This window comes from Schistocerca cancellata, chromosome 2 (assembly GCF_023864275.1).
Source record: "Schistocerca cancellata isolate TAMUIC-IGC-003103 chromosome 2, iqSchCanc2.1, whole genome shotgun sequence".
In the NCBI taxonomy this organism is placed as follows: domain Eukaryota; kingdom Metazoa; phylum Arthropoda; class Insecta; order Orthoptera; family Acrididae; genus Schistocerca; species Schistocerca cancellata.
Genome location: NC_064627.1, coordinates 807647415 through 807665057, shown reverse-complemented (window position 1 = coordinate 807665057; position 17643 = coordinate 807647415). Strand labels below are relative to the sequence as shown.

The 17643-nt window shown below is 41.9% G+C and overlaps 1 pseudogene; it reads left to right on the top strand.

Annotated features, from left to right (window-relative positions):
* Nucleotides 1-2792: 2792 nt before the first annotated feature.
* Nucleotides 2793-2910, top strand: LOC126163653 (5S ribosomal RNA; annotated as a pseudogene).
* The last annotated feature ends 14733 nt before the right edge of the window (nucleotides 2911-17643 follow it).

Genomic DNA, 17643 nt, shown 5'->3' with positions numbered 1-17643 from the left:
GAAAAATGATATCGCCAGTTCTTTACCTTCCTTCCTACGTTGAAGATGGGTCTTCTGGTTGGCGACACTTATCTTGGACCTCTTGCTGACTTGATTGGTTCTGATTGTGTGCTGCCTGATTATTTACCTCGGCTCGGCTTACAGACTTGATTTGGCGTCTCATCAGATCGCCTCACACTTAATACACGGGGAGTGGCTATGTTCTGTTTTTTTTTATGACCATCCTGCTATTTTTTTGTATATTCCTAGACTTAATAAATAACTGTGCAAGCCCTCAGGAAAAAGATGTTCGTGATATTATAACAGTTTCGTGGTTGACAAGCTGGTTATTCGGCTAACGTTTTATGTGATGCAGGGAGATCTTTGATCGCGAGCTAGAATAACCAGTTAAGAAAAATCAGTCGCACTGGTCGTTCACGTAGCTCATGTTTAAGAGTGATTTACTGCTATTAATGACTGTGAAATGAATTATTTAAAACTGAGACCCAAACTGTCTGTTATTCACATCTGGGCGAAACAATCTATATTAATTTCCATGTATTGAAAGGTCAGTCTTCCGTCTACAAATAACCTGGTAAGATATAGGAATTATGTGCATACGACATGGACACCTAAAAGGGTACAGGTCTGATGCCGTAATACTATGAACTGACAAAATGCGTAAATGTTGACGTTGAAGTACCTGAGGAGGAGGAATGGAAAGGAGGTGGGGGGGGGGGGGGAGTGAGGAATCTTTCAATTTTACTTATTGTCTGCTTGATGCATGATCATTTGATCATTTGACAACTGAAATAAAATTTTTGGATACTAAGAGACAATAAACAAATCCACTAATAACTGTTTATAAGTATTCATTCAAATTTCGTAAAATGTCTTATCTTCATCATGGAGCGATTTTTTCCATGAGAATTATATCTCTCTCAATGTTAGCATCACACACACATATAAAGAATCAGAAGAACTCGTTTCTAAAGACGTTTTCAGTAAAGAAAATGCAATTAGAAGCGATTAGTTACAATTTTCCTGATGCTGCAGTCACGCACAAGCTTTAGTTCTTGCTACTACATTGAACAAAAAACATATATTGCACAAAATTTCAGGATCATTGCAAATCGGAGGGAACCAAAAAACTGTTGAATTTACCTACATTAATGGAATAATAACAATCTTCCTGCAGTACAGTATGTAAGGCATGGGAGCTGAGGCAATCAAAGTGGTAAGAATTTGTGCTGTGTTAAGTTGAAAGCTGTCCCAGTATCACCTTTAGTTATTGAAATTTGCATACGGAAATATCAGAGAAATGTAAAAATTAATTTTTATTATACTTTTCTGATATGTGTTTTGTAACTGTTTTGTAAAACTGGAAATTTGTGGTAAGGTCTTACGGGACTAAACTGCTGACGTCATCGGTCCCTAAGCTTGCACACTATTTAATCTAACTTCAACTTACGCTAAGGACGACACACACACCCATGCCCGAGGGAGGACTCGAACCTCCGACGGGAGGAGCCGCGCGGACCGCAACAAGACGCCTTAAACCGCGCGGCTACCCCGCGCGGCTGTTTTGTAGATTTCATTATATGTGTGTTTGAGAGTTGCTGCGGTGCACTACAACCTCTCGTCCTGCAGTCTAGAGAGATTACGACCTACCATTGCAGCTTCCTGCCGAGAGTGCAGCCGACAGCCTTCAACAACAATATTTGAATTGTTAAAATTAATGGTTCGAATCCTTTTTCATGTGGTCTAGACTGGGAGTACCATTTTAAGCATAAGAGAATTTCGTTCAAGTCGTGAAGGGGGATAGTCATCAGTACTGTAGTTGTCAGGAGCGAGCCATCACATGCGGTAAGTCTTCTTTGGAAGAGAGTAGCCGACAAAACATGCTGCCTCGAGTATTATGCCAAGATAAAATTAGGAGGATCTGGTTTATTAGTTTCGTGGCCGACAAATCGGGATCGCCCTTTTTAGCAGAAGGTGCCGCTGTACTCGAAATTTAGAAAGCTGGCGTTTCCCAGAAAGCACCGAAAAATGGTTCAAATGGCTCTGAGCACTATGGGACTTAACTTCTAAGGTCATCAGTCCCCTAGAACTTAGAACTACTTAAACCTAACTAACCTAAGGACATCATGCACATCCATGCCCGAGGCAGGATTCGAACCTGCGACCGTAGCGGTCGCGCGGTTCCAGACTGTAGCGCCTTTAACCGCTTGGCCACCACGGCCGGCAAAAAGCACCGAAAGCTAGAGATAAACACCTCTAAGATAGGTTAGGGACCGCAGTCCTTGGCCGTTGAAAATGTGAGACACTGCCAAACGTTTTGAGTATGGAAAGTACAAAAGTTTGCCCAATGTAAAACCCACCAGCATTGGCTCACATAAATAAATTATAAGGCAGAAATAGATGAGACACTAGATGGTGACGATCCAGAGCATCTCATTGGTCAAAGAAAGAGGCAGAGAGAGGATGACCCAGCGATACTGATTGACTGGCTAGAAGAAGGGGAGTAGTGTTTCACAAGCAGAAGTTTGATCAGTCAGAACTCAGAAGATCCAAAGGTGAGACAATGAATATTCAATGAGAGATGCAAAACGTGGCACTGTGAGGTATCCCTTTAATTAACACTCAGTCAGGAATCAGACTTCGACTTCAGCTCCAACCTGCATAACGATGTTTAGTAGCCTCTGCCACCATACTTTTACACTGAGAGCCGCTGCCGGCCTGCTGATCTGTCTGAGTTGATGCATTGGGGACTTAGAAAACTGTTTGTTTTATTTTTTTAACTTACTATGATAGGCAACGGCCTTGCCGCAGTGGCTACACCGGTTCCCGTGAGATCACCGAAGTTAACCGCTGTCGGGCGCGGTCGGCACTTGGATGGGTGACCATCCAGGCCGCCATGCGCTGTTGCCATTTTTCGGAGTGCACTCAGACTCGTGATGCCAATTGAGGAGCTACTTGGCTACGGTCAAGAATACCATCTTACGACCGGGAGAGCGATGTGCTGACCCCACGCCGCTCCTACCCGCATCCTCCACTGACAAGGGAACCTCCCCATCGCACCCCCCTCAGATTTAGTTATAAGTTGGCACAGTGGATAGGCATTGAAAAACTGAACACAGATCAATCGAGAAAACAGGAAGAAGTTGTGTGGAACTATGAAAAAATAAGCAAAATATACAAACTGAGTAGTCCATGCGCAAGATATGCAACATCCAGGATACTGAGCGCTCAAGAGCGCCGTGGTCCCGTGGTTAGCGTGATCAGCTGCGGAACGAGAGGACCTTGGTTCAAGTCTTCCTTGGAGTGAAAAGTTTACTTTCTTTATTTTCGCAAAGTTATGATATGTCCCTTCGTTCATTGACGTCTCTGTTCACTGTACTAAGTTTAGTGTCTGTGTTTTGCGACCGCACCGCAAAACCGTGCGATTAGTAGACGAAAGGACGTACCTCTTCAATGGGAACCGAAAACATTTGATCGCAAGGTCATAGGTCAACCGATTCCTCCACAGGAAAACACGTCTGATATATTCTATACGACACAGGTGACGGTATGTGCGTCACATGACAGGAATATGTTATCGACCCACCTAACTTGTATACTTGGAGAATGGGTTAAAAGATTCTTCTACCTTGCCCGATTTACGTTTTCTTGTGGATGTGATAATCACCCCCCAAGAAAGTGATGAAAACATAAGAGTTTGTGACATAAACTGTAAATAAAAAATTAAACTTTTCACGCGAGGGAAGACTTGAACCAAGGACCTCTCGCTCACGCTAACCACGGGACCACGGCTCTCCTGAGCTCACCTTCTCCTTGATGCTGCATATGTTGCGCATGGACTACTCAGTTTGTATATTCTGCTTATTTTTTCATACTTCCACACAACTTCTTCCTGTTTTCTCGATTGATCTGTGTTCAGTTTTCAAGGCCTATCCACTGTGCCAACTTATAATTAAATCTGAGGGGGGTGCGATGGGGAGGTTCCCTTGTGAGGATGACATGGCCATCGGATGGTCCCGGTAGGCCACTCGTGGCTTGAAGATGTACTGCTTTTTTAAGTTACTGTGATACACATGCAAAGAGAATATTATTTGACCTTTGTGGTAAAACTGTGAAGTGTGATTGTATCTTAGAATTTCTTGGAATGTTTATTTAGCACATTAGGCTAGGCCATATTTACTTTACTGGTGGCAGGAAATAGTTAACCTATTGTCTCTTTAGAGACGATAGCAACAATTATGTAGAAGGTATTTTTGGTGCATTTATACACACTGCTACACAGACAATAGTTGGGCCTGGTAGGATCATCTGTGTGCACTAACTTACTAATACCAAATACAATGTAGTATACCAGAGATTATTTGTGTGGCTACCCATCTTATTCCTTATGTTATACATCACACGTGACAATGGACGCAATCTGATGCATCTACTGGCCATCCTGTGAACATCTCTCTAACAACACAAACAACAATAAGAAAAACAAAATTTCACATAAGAACTTCGTGAGCAAAGTATGCAGGATCTCGTTCTCATTGCTGTGCTGATGGGGGCTCAAAAATTTGTGGTTACATACCTTTTATAGGTGAATGCTGACAACTACTGACTTGCTGGTTTTCTCAAACTTTTATCACTTTGTGTAGTTTCGTGTCACATGATAATAACGTCTACGGCAATATATTTATTTTCTGTAATTTTTTTCCCTTGTATCTTCGAAAACATGTAACTCAGGTGTATACATTTATTATACTGTACAGACTACCAACGAATACAAAATTAGTGTTAACATACCCAACATCATTCATCACTGTTAGTAAGCCGATGCGATGACTGTCATGTGAGTATGTGAGTGTGGTGAGTATGATTTCCCCTCTTGATTGAACATATCCTACAATATTACAAGCAGAGTTTCTACTCACATTGTCTCACACTGTCCATGCAATATAACACATTTCTCTGTGGAAAAAAAAACGCAAATCGCATCACATAGTGTGACAAGAGGCTCTTGGAAGTAACTCGCGTCATCGACAAACATGGTCCCAATGCTGCTCTGCCATGGACGTAACTCAGTGGCTCATATTGTGTCAGGCACACATCCTTGGCATGCACATACCAAAAATTCCCTCAACGATACAACTTGACCACAACGCTTGTCATGCGTGGCCACGATAATTACAGAACTAAACACCAACAACACAATCGACCAGCGAAATGACGACCATGTCTTGGAAAAATAAAACAAACTAGACACTCATAACCTAGAGTAGCATGATAATGTCTCCCACATAACACTCAACCTAATTCCAAACAAACAGGGAGCACACCTCTATGACCTCTATGTGATCATGTTAAAAAAAAATTGATTCATACTAATGAATGTGCAGCACATCCATTAATTCTTTCTATCAAAACAATAGCTGAATGACACCACATCTGAACAACAATAAAAATATTTTATAGTGCTAGTTATTAACTAGTAAGTAACCACATATTAAAAACATCTGCCGACTAAATTTTTAAATTACAATAACAAATAAACCGAAACAGAATAATCCTAGCATAATTGAATCTGTCCCCCCCCCCCCCCATGAACCACGTACCTTGCCGTTGGTGGGGAGGCTTGCGTGCCTCAGCGATACAGATAGCTGTACCGTAGGTGCAACCCCAACGGAGGGGTATCTGTTGAGAGGCCAGACAAACGTGTGGTTCCTGAAGAGGGGCAGCAGCCTTTTCAGTAGTTGCAGGGGCAACAGTCCGGATGATTGACTGATCTGGCCTTGCAACATTGACCAAAACGGCCTTGCTATGCTGGTACTGCGAACGGCTGAAAGCATGGGGAAACTACAGCCGTAATTTTTCCCGAGGGCATGCAGATTTACTGTATGATTAAATGATGATGGTGTCCTCTTGGGTAAAATATTCCGGAGGTAAAATAGTCCCCCACTCGGATCTCCGGGCGGGGACTACTCAGGGGGACGTCGTTATCAGGAGAAAGATAACTGGCGTTCTACGGATCGGAGCGTGGAATGTCAGATCCCTTAATCGGGCAGGTAGGTTAGAAAATTTAAAAAGGGAAATGGATAGGTTAAAGTTAGATATAGTGGGAATTAGTGAAGTTCGGTGGCAGGAGGAACAAGACTTTTGGTCAGGCGAATTCAGGGTTATAAATACAAAATCAAATAGGGGTAACGCAGGAGTAGGTTTAATAATGAATAAAAAAACAAACAGCATAGTGAACGCATTATTGTGGCCAAGATAGACACGAAGCCCACGCCTACCACAGTAGTACAAGTTTATATGCCAACTAGCTCTGCAGATGACGAAGAAATTGAAGAAATATATGATGAAATAAAGGAAATTACTCAGATAGTGAAGGGAGACGAAAATTTAATAGTCATGTGTGACTGGAATTCGGTAGTAGGAAAAGGGAGAGAAGGAAACGTAGTAGGTGAATATGGATTGGGGGGAAGAAATGAAAGAGGAAGCCGCCTGGTAGAATTTTGCACAGAGCACAACTTAATCATAGCTAACACTTGGTTCAAGAATCATAAAAGAAGGTTGTATACATGGAAGAAGCCTGGCGATACTAAAAGGTATCAGACAGATTATATAATGGTAAGACAGAGATTTAGGAACCAGGTTTTAAATTGTAGGACATTTCCAGGGGCAGATGTGGACTCTGACCACAATCTATTGGTTATGAACTGTAGATTAAAACTGAAGAAACTGCAAAAAGGTCGGAACTTGAGGAGATGGGACCTGGATAAACTGAAAGAACCAGAAGTTGTACAGAGTTTCAAGGAGAGCATAAGGGAACAATTGACAGGAATGGGGGAAAGAAATACAGTAGAAGAAGAATGGGTAGCTTTGAGGGATGAAGTAGTGAATGCAGCAGAGAATAAAGTAGGTAAAAAGACGAGGACTGCCAGAAATCCTTGGGTAACAGAAGAAATATTGAACTTAATTGATGAAAGGAGAAAATATAAAAATGCAGTAAATGAAGCAGGCAAAAAGAAATACAAACGTCTCAAAAGTGAGATCGACAGGAAGTGCAAAATGGCTAAGCAGGGATGGCTAGAGGACAAATGTAAGGATGTAGAGGCTTGTCTCACCAGGGGTAAGATAGATACTGCCTACAGGAAAATTAAAGAGACCTTTGGAGAAAAGAGAACCACTTGTATGAACATCAACAGCTCAGATGGAAACCCAGTTCTAAGCAAAGAAGGGAAAGCAGAAAGGCGGAAGGAGTATATAGGGGGTCTATACAGGGGCGCTGTTCTTGAGGACAATAATATGGAAATGGAAGAGGATGTAGATGAAGATGAAATGGGAGATATGATACTGCGTGAAGAGTTTGACAGAGCACTGAAAGACCTGAGTCGAAACAAGGCCCCGGGAGTAGACAACATTCCATTAGAACTACTGACAGCCTTGGGAGAGCCAGTCCTGACAAAACTCTACCATCTGGTGAGCAAGATACATGAGACAGGCGAAATACCCTCAGACTTCAAGAACAATATAATAATTACAATCCCAAAGAAAGCAGGTGTTGACAGATGTGAGAATTACCGAACTATCAGTTTAATAAGTCACGGCTGCAAAATACTAACGCGAATTCTTTACAGACGAATGGAAAAACTAGTAGAAGCCGACCTCTGGGAAGATCAGTTTGGATTCCGTAGAAATATTGGAACACGTGAGGCAATACAGACCCTAAGTCTTATCTTAGAAGCTAGATTAACGAAAGGCAAACCTACGTTTCTATCATGTGTAGACTTAGAGAAAGCTTTTGACAATGTTGACTGGAATACTCTCTTTCAAATTCTGAAGGTGGCAGGGGTAAAATACAAGGAGCGAAAGGCTATTTACAATTTGTACAGAAACCAGATGGCAGTTATAAGAGTCGAGAGACACGAAAGGGAAGCAGTGATTGGGAAGAGAGTGAGACAGGGTTGTAGCCTCTTCCCGATGTTATTCAATCTGTATATTGAGCAAGCAGTGAAGGAAACAAAAGAAAAATTCGGAGTAGGTATTAAAATCCACGGAGAAGAAATAAAAACTTTGAGTTTTGCCGATGACATTGTAATTCTGTCAGAGACAGCAAAGGACTTGGAAGAGCAGTTGAACGGAATGGATAGTGTCCTGAAAGGAGTATATAAGATGAACATCAACAAAAGCAAAACGAGGATATTGGAATGTACTCGAATTAAGTCGGGTGATGCTGAGGGAATTAGATTAGGAACTGAGACACTTAAAGTAGTAAAGGAGTTTTGCTATTTGGGGAGCAAAATAACTGATGATAGTCGAAGTAGAGAGGATATAAAATGTAGACTGGCAATGGCAAGAAATGCGTTTCTGAAGAAGAGAAATTTGTTAACATCGAGTATAAATTTAAGTGTCAGGAAGTCGTTTCTGAAAGTATTTGTATGGAGTGTAGCCATGTATGAAAGTGGGCGATAAATAGTTTGGACAAGAAGAGAATAGAAGCTTTTGAAATGTGGTGCTACAGAAGAATGCTGAAGATTAGATGGGTAGATCACATAACTAATGAGGAGGTATTGAATAGGATTGGAGAGAAGAGAAATTTGTGGCACAACTTGGCTAGAAGAAGGGATCGTTTGGTAGGACGTGTTCTGAGGCATCAAGGGATCACCAATTTAGTATTGGAGGGCAGCGTGGAGGGTAAAAATCGTAGATGGAGACCAAGAGATGAATACACTAAGCAGATTCAGAAGGATGTAGGTTGCAGTAGTTACTGGGAGATGAAGAAACTTGCACAGGATAGACAAGCATGGAGAGCTGCATCAAACCTGTATCAGGACTGAAGACCACAACAACAACAATTGAATCTGTATTTCCCAACGTTGCTCAACATATGGTTTAATGTGACATAAATGAAGTACTCCAACCGATTTCTTGGTTTTGAAGGATTCAGTTCCATCTTGCATTTGGGTGTGCGATCCTCCTGATACGCATAGGTCCATTATAAGCCGAAAAGAATTTGTGACACAGTCGTTTATGCTTAGTTGAGGGTCAAAACGACATCACTAGATCATGCTCACCAACGTGGAACTCACGTACTCATGCCTTCTTGTCTGACCATTCCTATTACTTCCTTGCTGCAACCTAGATCTTGTGGAGTTCATGCTCCAATTTCTTTTTATGTTGCTGTCTTATCCTTGATAGAAAGTCGACAACTTCTCAGATAAGATTCCTCAGTTGACAGTTACTTAACACTGTAACTGAAGCCAGCATTGTGATAATATGGGGCACCTCATTCGCTACAACCAGGAAACCTCTCAGGAAAAATTCCATGTAGTACGCTGTTTTGTTCAGATATTCTCCATAAATTACCTAGGTCTTTCATTATGCTTGCATCTGGTTTATAAGCTGGGTGATGTGAGGAGATGTAAATTAATAGGTCCTATTCTGCGCCTCTTAAATGTAGCCTTCCATCTATCCAACATAAACTGAGGACCATTATCATATTACCCACAGGTCCTACTTGTGACAAGAATTCCTCATGTAAAGCCCTTACACAGTCAAATCTGTTATTTTCTTCAATGGTCTGAGAGTGATAAATTTGGATGTCAGCTTCACAATCATTCTTATGTATCATAATTCTCTGCATATGCATGGAAGAGGTTCCATTAAGTCTGTCGTGGCTAAATCGTTTGGCTACTTGGGCACAATAGGGTACAATCGTGCCTGCACTGTTATCATTGAATGTTTTGTTTTCTGGCAAAACTTACAGACAAAACACTCTGAATTCATCTCTCGATATTATTAAAGATAACAAAGTGTCCTCTGTTTTACGAAAAATTTTCTGGGTCCAAAATAAGGTCAGAAAAGTTGTGTGTGTCAGATGACTGTGTAGATGAAATCTTCAAGTATACACAGTCACTAAAACGAATCTCCCACATTGCTGCAATTGAATACAATTCCATCGCGCAATAAATAAAATTGCCTATTGGCTGCCTGGCTTCAGTCTTCCCACTTTCATTTTAATGTTAAAAGCAAAGGATCCTTGCCCTGCTCTCTCCCAATGTCTTTCATACTGGTGGTCACATAATTATCAAACTTGACAATACACATGTAAAACAGGCTGAAATGGTTTCCCTCAAGTTCTTCATGTACACTTTAATGTTACAAGCATATAGGTGTGTTATTTGTCCACCTAGGGCTGGTACTGAGGGGAGCTATGTCTGCTTGCCTTGCTGGATGTGAGTCGGCAGGAAGACTATGTCACATGGCCGCCCCATGTGAGCTTAGATGCAGGGACAAGGAGCACCTCACCGAAAACTGGTAAACGCCAAACCTGGGAATTTGGACGGTTGTTGCTCGCATGGCCTTTGTGCGGGAGACAATGCTCCAAGAAATGGCGGTGTGTCAGACAAGCTGATAGATGAATTCTTACAGCTCTTCAAAAATCTAAACTAATTCAGTCAAGTAACAAAACAAATCTGAATACATCAGCAATCTCAGATAAATGAGATGGATCCAAAGACGAAAGAATATTTAATTATCTTTTAAACTAAAGAAATTAAAATTTCACAATGAAAAATCATTTACACAATGAAACTCTGAATTAACAACTTTTAATCGCTTCTTGCGATTTCAGACAAACGAGTTCACAGATGATAGCATTGCACTATAGCGGTCATCCCTGAAAGCTATGCATATGTATCTATTTTGTTTATTGATTTACGATGTCTTTTATATCTTTTCCATTCTGCAAATGTTTGTTAGAACGTCGTATTCTCCACAGTAACACCATGCAAATGAATGCTAAATGAATACCTCACATTTTGTCACACATGTGTATTTATTTAATGAACAGTTTACTATTTTTCCAGTAACTTTATATAAACACTGGTTGCAATTGCTATTAAAAAGGGGGCTAATTTAAAAGTGGTGAATCCTATGTGTTAGTGGACACCACAGTTGAAAAGAGAACTGAAAGACATTTCTGTCACGAAGGCATAAATGATTTTTTTAAATAATATTTAAAGTCAGTTCATTGACATTTAACCTGAGTACGCTTGTACGAGAACACTAGCTTATTTATTTATGAACTATCCTTTATTTATAAAATCAAATGGCTCTGAGCACTATGGGACTTAACTGCTGTGGTCATCAGTCCCCTAGAACTTAGAACTACTTAAACCTAACTAACCTAATGACATCACACACATCCATGTCCGAGGCAGGATTCTAACCTGCGACCGTAGCGGTCGCGCGGCTCCAGACTGTAGCGCCTAGAACCGCTCGGCCACTCCGTCCGGCCCCTTTATTTATAATTATTGTGAATGATACAGATGTGATCTCATATTTACAATAATTCCTTATTTAAATATTGTTGCAGGCTGTTACTTTAGTCCAAGGGGTAGTCATGTTGAATTAGATAACGTGTGTAGAGATTAAGAACGATGTATTTTTGGTGGAGACATCCTTCAGCCAGTGGAAAAGCAGGCAGTAGCTAACATTATGGGAGTGGAGACTGGGACTTTTCGAGTGAAAATCTCAAGGGAACGATTCCTGGCACTCTTACATTTGTTCTTGAAGAGGGGAGACCTGCCAGAGGTGAAGTGAGCTATTTGATCATGTGAGTGATTGATTCAGAGCGATGAAGAGCTGCTATGGGACTTTAACTTTGAGGTCATTTTACATTTGGTTGTTCTGTGAAAGTCCCACTTTTTATCAAAGAAAGAAACCTAAACTTCTGAAATCCCAGACTACTGGCAGAGTTCCAGCTCAGTGATTGAACTTGTTTGAAATTCTGCTACCAAAAGCATCATGACACTCAATCCGGTATAGGTACTATATATGGCCATTCAAAACATTCTGATAAACTGGAGTGTGACATTGTCAGTGCTCTTATTAATATTGACCTTAGAGTTCGGAACTCATGTCTGCCACAGCATTCCAAGCCCATGGAGCCATATAATTGGAGAGTAGAGGTGTGGCCTGTGTGTCTACATTTATAAACGTATTATAAAAATTAATTATTTCAGGGACTCCTCCTAATCGTTTCTCTGTGGTGGGCATCACAGATTCTGTGGTGGTCTCAATCATATCTAGGTTTGGAGATATCCCATCCACCGTGATAGGCTGAGTTCTTTGAATCTTCGTACTATAGCACTTAGAATATTATTGTGACTCCCTCACGACTTCTCTGCTATCAGTAGGTCGTCTATGTAGCTATACACATGTTGTTTGAGCTCCGTATACTGTCTAATCTGTGTACAAAGGCAGACCACGTTCTGCATTCTGAGAGCTGTTCTGTTAGAAAATGGATCACAAGTCTGTAGATAAAAAAAAAAAACAGTGACTGCATGAAAATTTTACAAAAGTTCTTGAAGTTTCTTGGCTCTATCTGTTTCCAGATTTAATATGCGTTCATTTGCCTAAATCTAATGTAACAGCTTAAACATCAACAACTGGAACTGCAGCTCAGCTACCAAAACTAGGTCGAAGTTACCAACCTATGCCCTGCTAGCTCAGCAGCATAAGCAGACGTATCTTCTGCAGCTGGTGCTTCTGCATGAGGGACATCACGTGGACTCCCATTATATGAGTGACCGACTTACCAACAATACCACACCATGCCACTGACCTCGCTTGAGATGTTTCGACGCGGCCTCAATACAGGTGCCCTCCCAAAACTGTGAGAACTTGCAAATAGAATTTAAACCAACAGGACGAGCACATCAGCAAATTATCACAGCTGGGGCGTCTGATGATGAAAAGCCTGTGTCAGCTGTCAGTGCATCTATGATAATGTCTTTGCTGGGCCGGGAGTGTCCAACCTGTGCTTACAGATATCACCGCACTGCTACACTGCCACCCCGCAGGCATCAGCCACCATCTGCCAAGATACTGTGACAGGTGGGCCACCACTACCATCCAAGAGAAATGACTGTGTCGGCACACCTGTACTGGTGTGCTGTGTTTGGTGGCTCGCCTTCCGTCATCTGAAGTCTGTCTGTTTCAGATGTGCTGAATCATGTCTGTTTATGTTCATTAATAAAGTATTCTGTCAAATGATTGGCTGCCTTCTTTGTCCGCATCATCACTATCCTCCAGCAAAGAACCACTCGCCCTCTCCTACACTGGAATAAACCCTATTACACTACGGTGAAGTGAATGGAACTGTCCTCCTCAACCACCCTGATGGGCTGTTATACATTGACAAGGCAGGTTGATTTACACCATCATCTAACAGCCTACGAATTTCTAGGATCATCTTGTACCTGTAGGTGAGTGGAGTGGGGTATGGCCGTATGAAGAACTTCTTGTGCTTCTACACTTTGAATTCGTAGTGGAAGTTATTTATGGTGCCGGATTTTGACGAAAAATACTTCCACATTTTGCAACAAAATTTCCTGTGCTTCCTCTTTCTAAGTAGACCTAATATTCCGCAGGATCTGTGCCTTCTCATCGACTGTGTCACTTATTTCATTCCTCGTCCCCACTTCTTTTTTCTCCATGTTCTTGGACTCTCCATCTCCCTTCACCCTCATCTTCACTGTTAACATAACTCAACCTTAAACAGTTGGCTGGAATCTGAATTCCAATAGTGTGCTATTCAAAGCATATACGAATGGCTGAACCATTTTGTATTATGACTTCACTTCTTCATGGTGTAATATTGCTTGGTGTTCACTCAGAAAATTTATGCCAGGGGTCAGATCAATTGCTAATTTCTGCAGTACCAGGAAGTTTGCCTCTTAATGTTTGTCCCTCTTCTTCTTCTTCTTCTTCTTCTTCCTCACGCGATCAGGCCCAGAGGACCGCGCGCCACCACAGTTAGAGCTCTCCATCCGTCTCTGTCTTGCTATCTGTCTCCAGTTTTCCGTGACTCCCAGCTGCGACAGGTCTTCTCTCACTCCATCGATCCACCTCTTTCTAGGTCTTCCCACTGGTCTGCTGTCTGACGGGATCCAGTCCATTGTGATTTTGGGCCATCTTGTTGCCTCCATTCTAACAACATGTCCAGCCCATTGCAGTCTTTTGCTTCTCATCACTCCCAAGATGTTAGGCTCCTTGTACAGCTCTTCTAATTCAGTGTTATGGCGTCTTCTCCATTCTCCAGTAGTCTGATCTCTGACTGGTCCAAATATTTTCCTGAGGACTTTCCTTTCAAATGTTAGCAGTCGCTTAAGGTCTTGTTTTCGAGTGCCCCAGGTTTGAGAACCATAAAGTACTACTGGCATTATTAATGTCTTATACAACCGTAGCTTTAGTTGTTGCGAGACACTTCTACATTTTAATATAGGGTCTAGAGAGTGATAGTATCTGTTTCCCGCCTGCAGTCGTGCTTTTATCTCTGCTTCAGTTGATGTTACTTCTGTAAAAAATGATCCAAGGTATTTGAACTCTTTCACATGTTTATACCTGGTGTTCTTCACAATTAAGTCTTGAGAGTTGTGGATCTTTCTTCCTATGGTCATATACTCTGTCTTTTCAGAGCTAATTTGTAGACCGATCCTAGCTGCCAATAACTCCAAGGTCTGTCCCTCAAGGTTTGTCCCCCACACAGAAATTATATTCATGTCTGGAAGTTTATCTCCATATACTTGCCTGTCAATGCGCTTTTGATCCTTGTCATCCTAAGTGACAGAGTCAGCCAACAACGATTTTCTGTAAAGCTTTGGTATGTAATTTCTGATATGACAGTGATGCGCCCACTGCCTAAAATTCCTCTTAATCGACCATCTGTTACCATGACTTGTGTGATGGGACGCAGGTCCTGCTATGAACTTCATCTTTCTCTTCTACTAACAACTGTCCTATATCTTCATATTTCAGCATATTCATGTAGCTCATTCCAATTAATGCTCTGTGTGTATTGTGATACTTTTCTGTGTGCACAGTCTGTAAATCACGAGAAAGGCTGATCGCTTTGTAAGGTGGCGTGGTCTCCTGAGCTTCATTTCTTAGATATTCCAGACCTCACCATCGTACTCTGCGTGTCAATACGTTTCATTCGAGCCCAGAGTCGATAGGGTAGAGTCAATTTTTATATATTTCAATTTAATCGATATGCAAATCTAATAAACAAATTGCAAGTGCGCACAGAGATTAAAAAGTCGAGGATGGTGTACACAAACATTTAAGATATGACGGCCACAGGAGTTTTTGTTCGGCGGAGGCAACCAGCCCGCTGGAAAGTCCATAGGAGGGTGAGTTAGCATGCAGCTGCACTGGCCGGCTGACCGCCCATGGACCAAAACAGTTTTTCCAGAGAAAAGGCATAATGCCCTGCATGTTCACCTTAAAAGCAAAATCCACTGTATTATTTGGGAGAGCCCCAGCATACGCATTTTTGACGGACCTAGCGCACAGTTCAGAGTTCTGACAGGTGGACAGTAAATGTCTAATGCAGATGGTATATATTTCCGGATTGGTCGGCTTAAACAGAGCGCCATTCTCCCGTTTGTAAGAGTAACGCTGATTAGCGGACTATTTCTGACGCAATGGGGTGGAGTAGTGAGGGAAAAACAGCGGATGATATACCCTTTTGCTTTTTTGCGTGGAGAGGGGTCGTTCTGGTGACGCTCTTGAAGTGGGAACACGTAACGGGAGCGAGTGCACTCGTGCTTGCACACAGAGAGTGAGGAACAAAGTCTCTACTCAGTCTTGCACTGAGAGAGCACCTCTGTTGCTAGCGAATCGGAATGATACTCAATATTGAGTCGCTCGCGATTAAGCGTTTGTTCACTGTGTTGGCCGCGACACTTAATGTGCGGTGTGAACACAGAGTATTAGTTAGCGCCTGCGAGCGAACATTGAGTGGCATCGTGGTGGGCTGGTTATCTGACCGGTGTATCACGCCAATAGTTAGACTAGGGGCAGATAGGAAAGTCCTTGACTTCATCAAAGTGTAGTGAGAGTTCGATTGGCGAAGGTCACCCAGACAGAAAGAGATAGTTTTGTTATTTTTCAGCGGCGAACGACACAAGCAGCAGTCGTCGCAGCTCATGGTATTGTGCGCTACAGCGTAGGCGAGCCCCATCCTTCCTCCATTAGAAATAACATACTTCATTCAAGTCACTCCATTACATTTCTCACGTGACAGCCTCCACCGTACTTGAAAAAATTCAATCGGATAATTATTCAAGTTTAGTAGGCACAGCTCTCAGCCATTCTGCTGAGTAAATAACATTCTTAAAGAAAAGGGATAAAAGAGCTTTCGCACACTTTGTATATAAATTTCATTAACAGGGTTCCTATCCGTAAGAGGATACCTCCTATTCCGAAAAGAACCCGGAAATTTGTGTATCAGTTTATAAATAAAAGTTTCACTTGATTTTCTCAGGCTTTGCAATGAATAATATTTTCCGCTCGTTTTTCTCATACAAACTAGCAATACTCCAGGACCCAAGTATGCCACTAGTTACGTAAGAAAATAGAATATTTTTGTGTCTTTTCCTTACAGCGGACGAATTTATTGCTGAAAGTTTTTCAGGCATTTTTAGTACGTTAGGAGCGTCTGTCTGACTTCTGTAGTAATGTGGGGTGGAAATTGCTTCTTGCAGGAGCCAAAGGGTACTTGTCAGATCAATCCGTTGCGCAACTCGTCAAAATTAAAGCCACATACTGACAACTTGTCCGATTTGGTGGTCGAATCTCTACACTTTCTGGCAGTTGATGACTCCTTCCCGGTTCTCTCCAGTTCTGTTCAAATTGGCAACTGTTGTTTCCCCATGAAAATTGCCCCAACTGGCTCTTCTGGCTGGTTGTGGTCAGATGAGGCCATGTCCTTCCAATGTCCCATTCTCATCATTCCTTCTATCATATTTCTGCATTATGGCTCACGATGGTTTCCTTTATCACCTCTCTTCTTTCTCGCATTATGTGCCTCATACACTCACGATGGTTTCCTTTATCACCTCTCTTCTTTCTCGCATTATGTGGCTCATACGCAAACTGTAACTCATGGAGAACTCTCTTGAAAGCTTACGCATCAACTCTGAATCTGCCTGCAAGTACTTTTTGGAAACTGATGAGTAGCTTCACATAATAGAATCTGATTACTTCACTCGTTCCGCCGGCCGGAGTGGCCGAGCGGTTCTAGGGGCTACAGTCTGGAACCGCGCGACCGCCACGGTCGTAGGTTCGAATCCTGCCTCGGGCATGGATGTGTGTGATGTCCTTAGGTTAGATAGGTTTAAGTAGTTCTAAGTTCTAAGGGACTGATAACCTCAGCAGTTATGTTCCATAGTGCTCAGAACCATTTGAACCACTCGTTCTACATGGCACATCCATGAACTGATTCTTGTTAACCAAGGACTCGAAAAGCTTCACGGGGCTTTTGAACTCTGATAATTCCAAATCTTCTGGTTTAATCTGATCCTGCATCTTACACATCTAATAGGTGGTGAGGAAAGCCTCTCTGAACTCCCTGTCTGATGTGCAGGCTGTCGGAATACTTTATATTTTTTCAGCAGGCACAAATGTACTCTAATTTATAATAATCTAAGGGCCAGGATGGTCATACTGATCGATCAAATTGAGTGACCCAAGACTTTCGATGCAGTGTATTCGTGCTATCGCGATAATTTTTGAAGTTCTGCACAGATATGAAGAGTTTGTGGTCGAATACCATGTCGTCTCTTGCGCTCGTTCTTATTCCTGTTT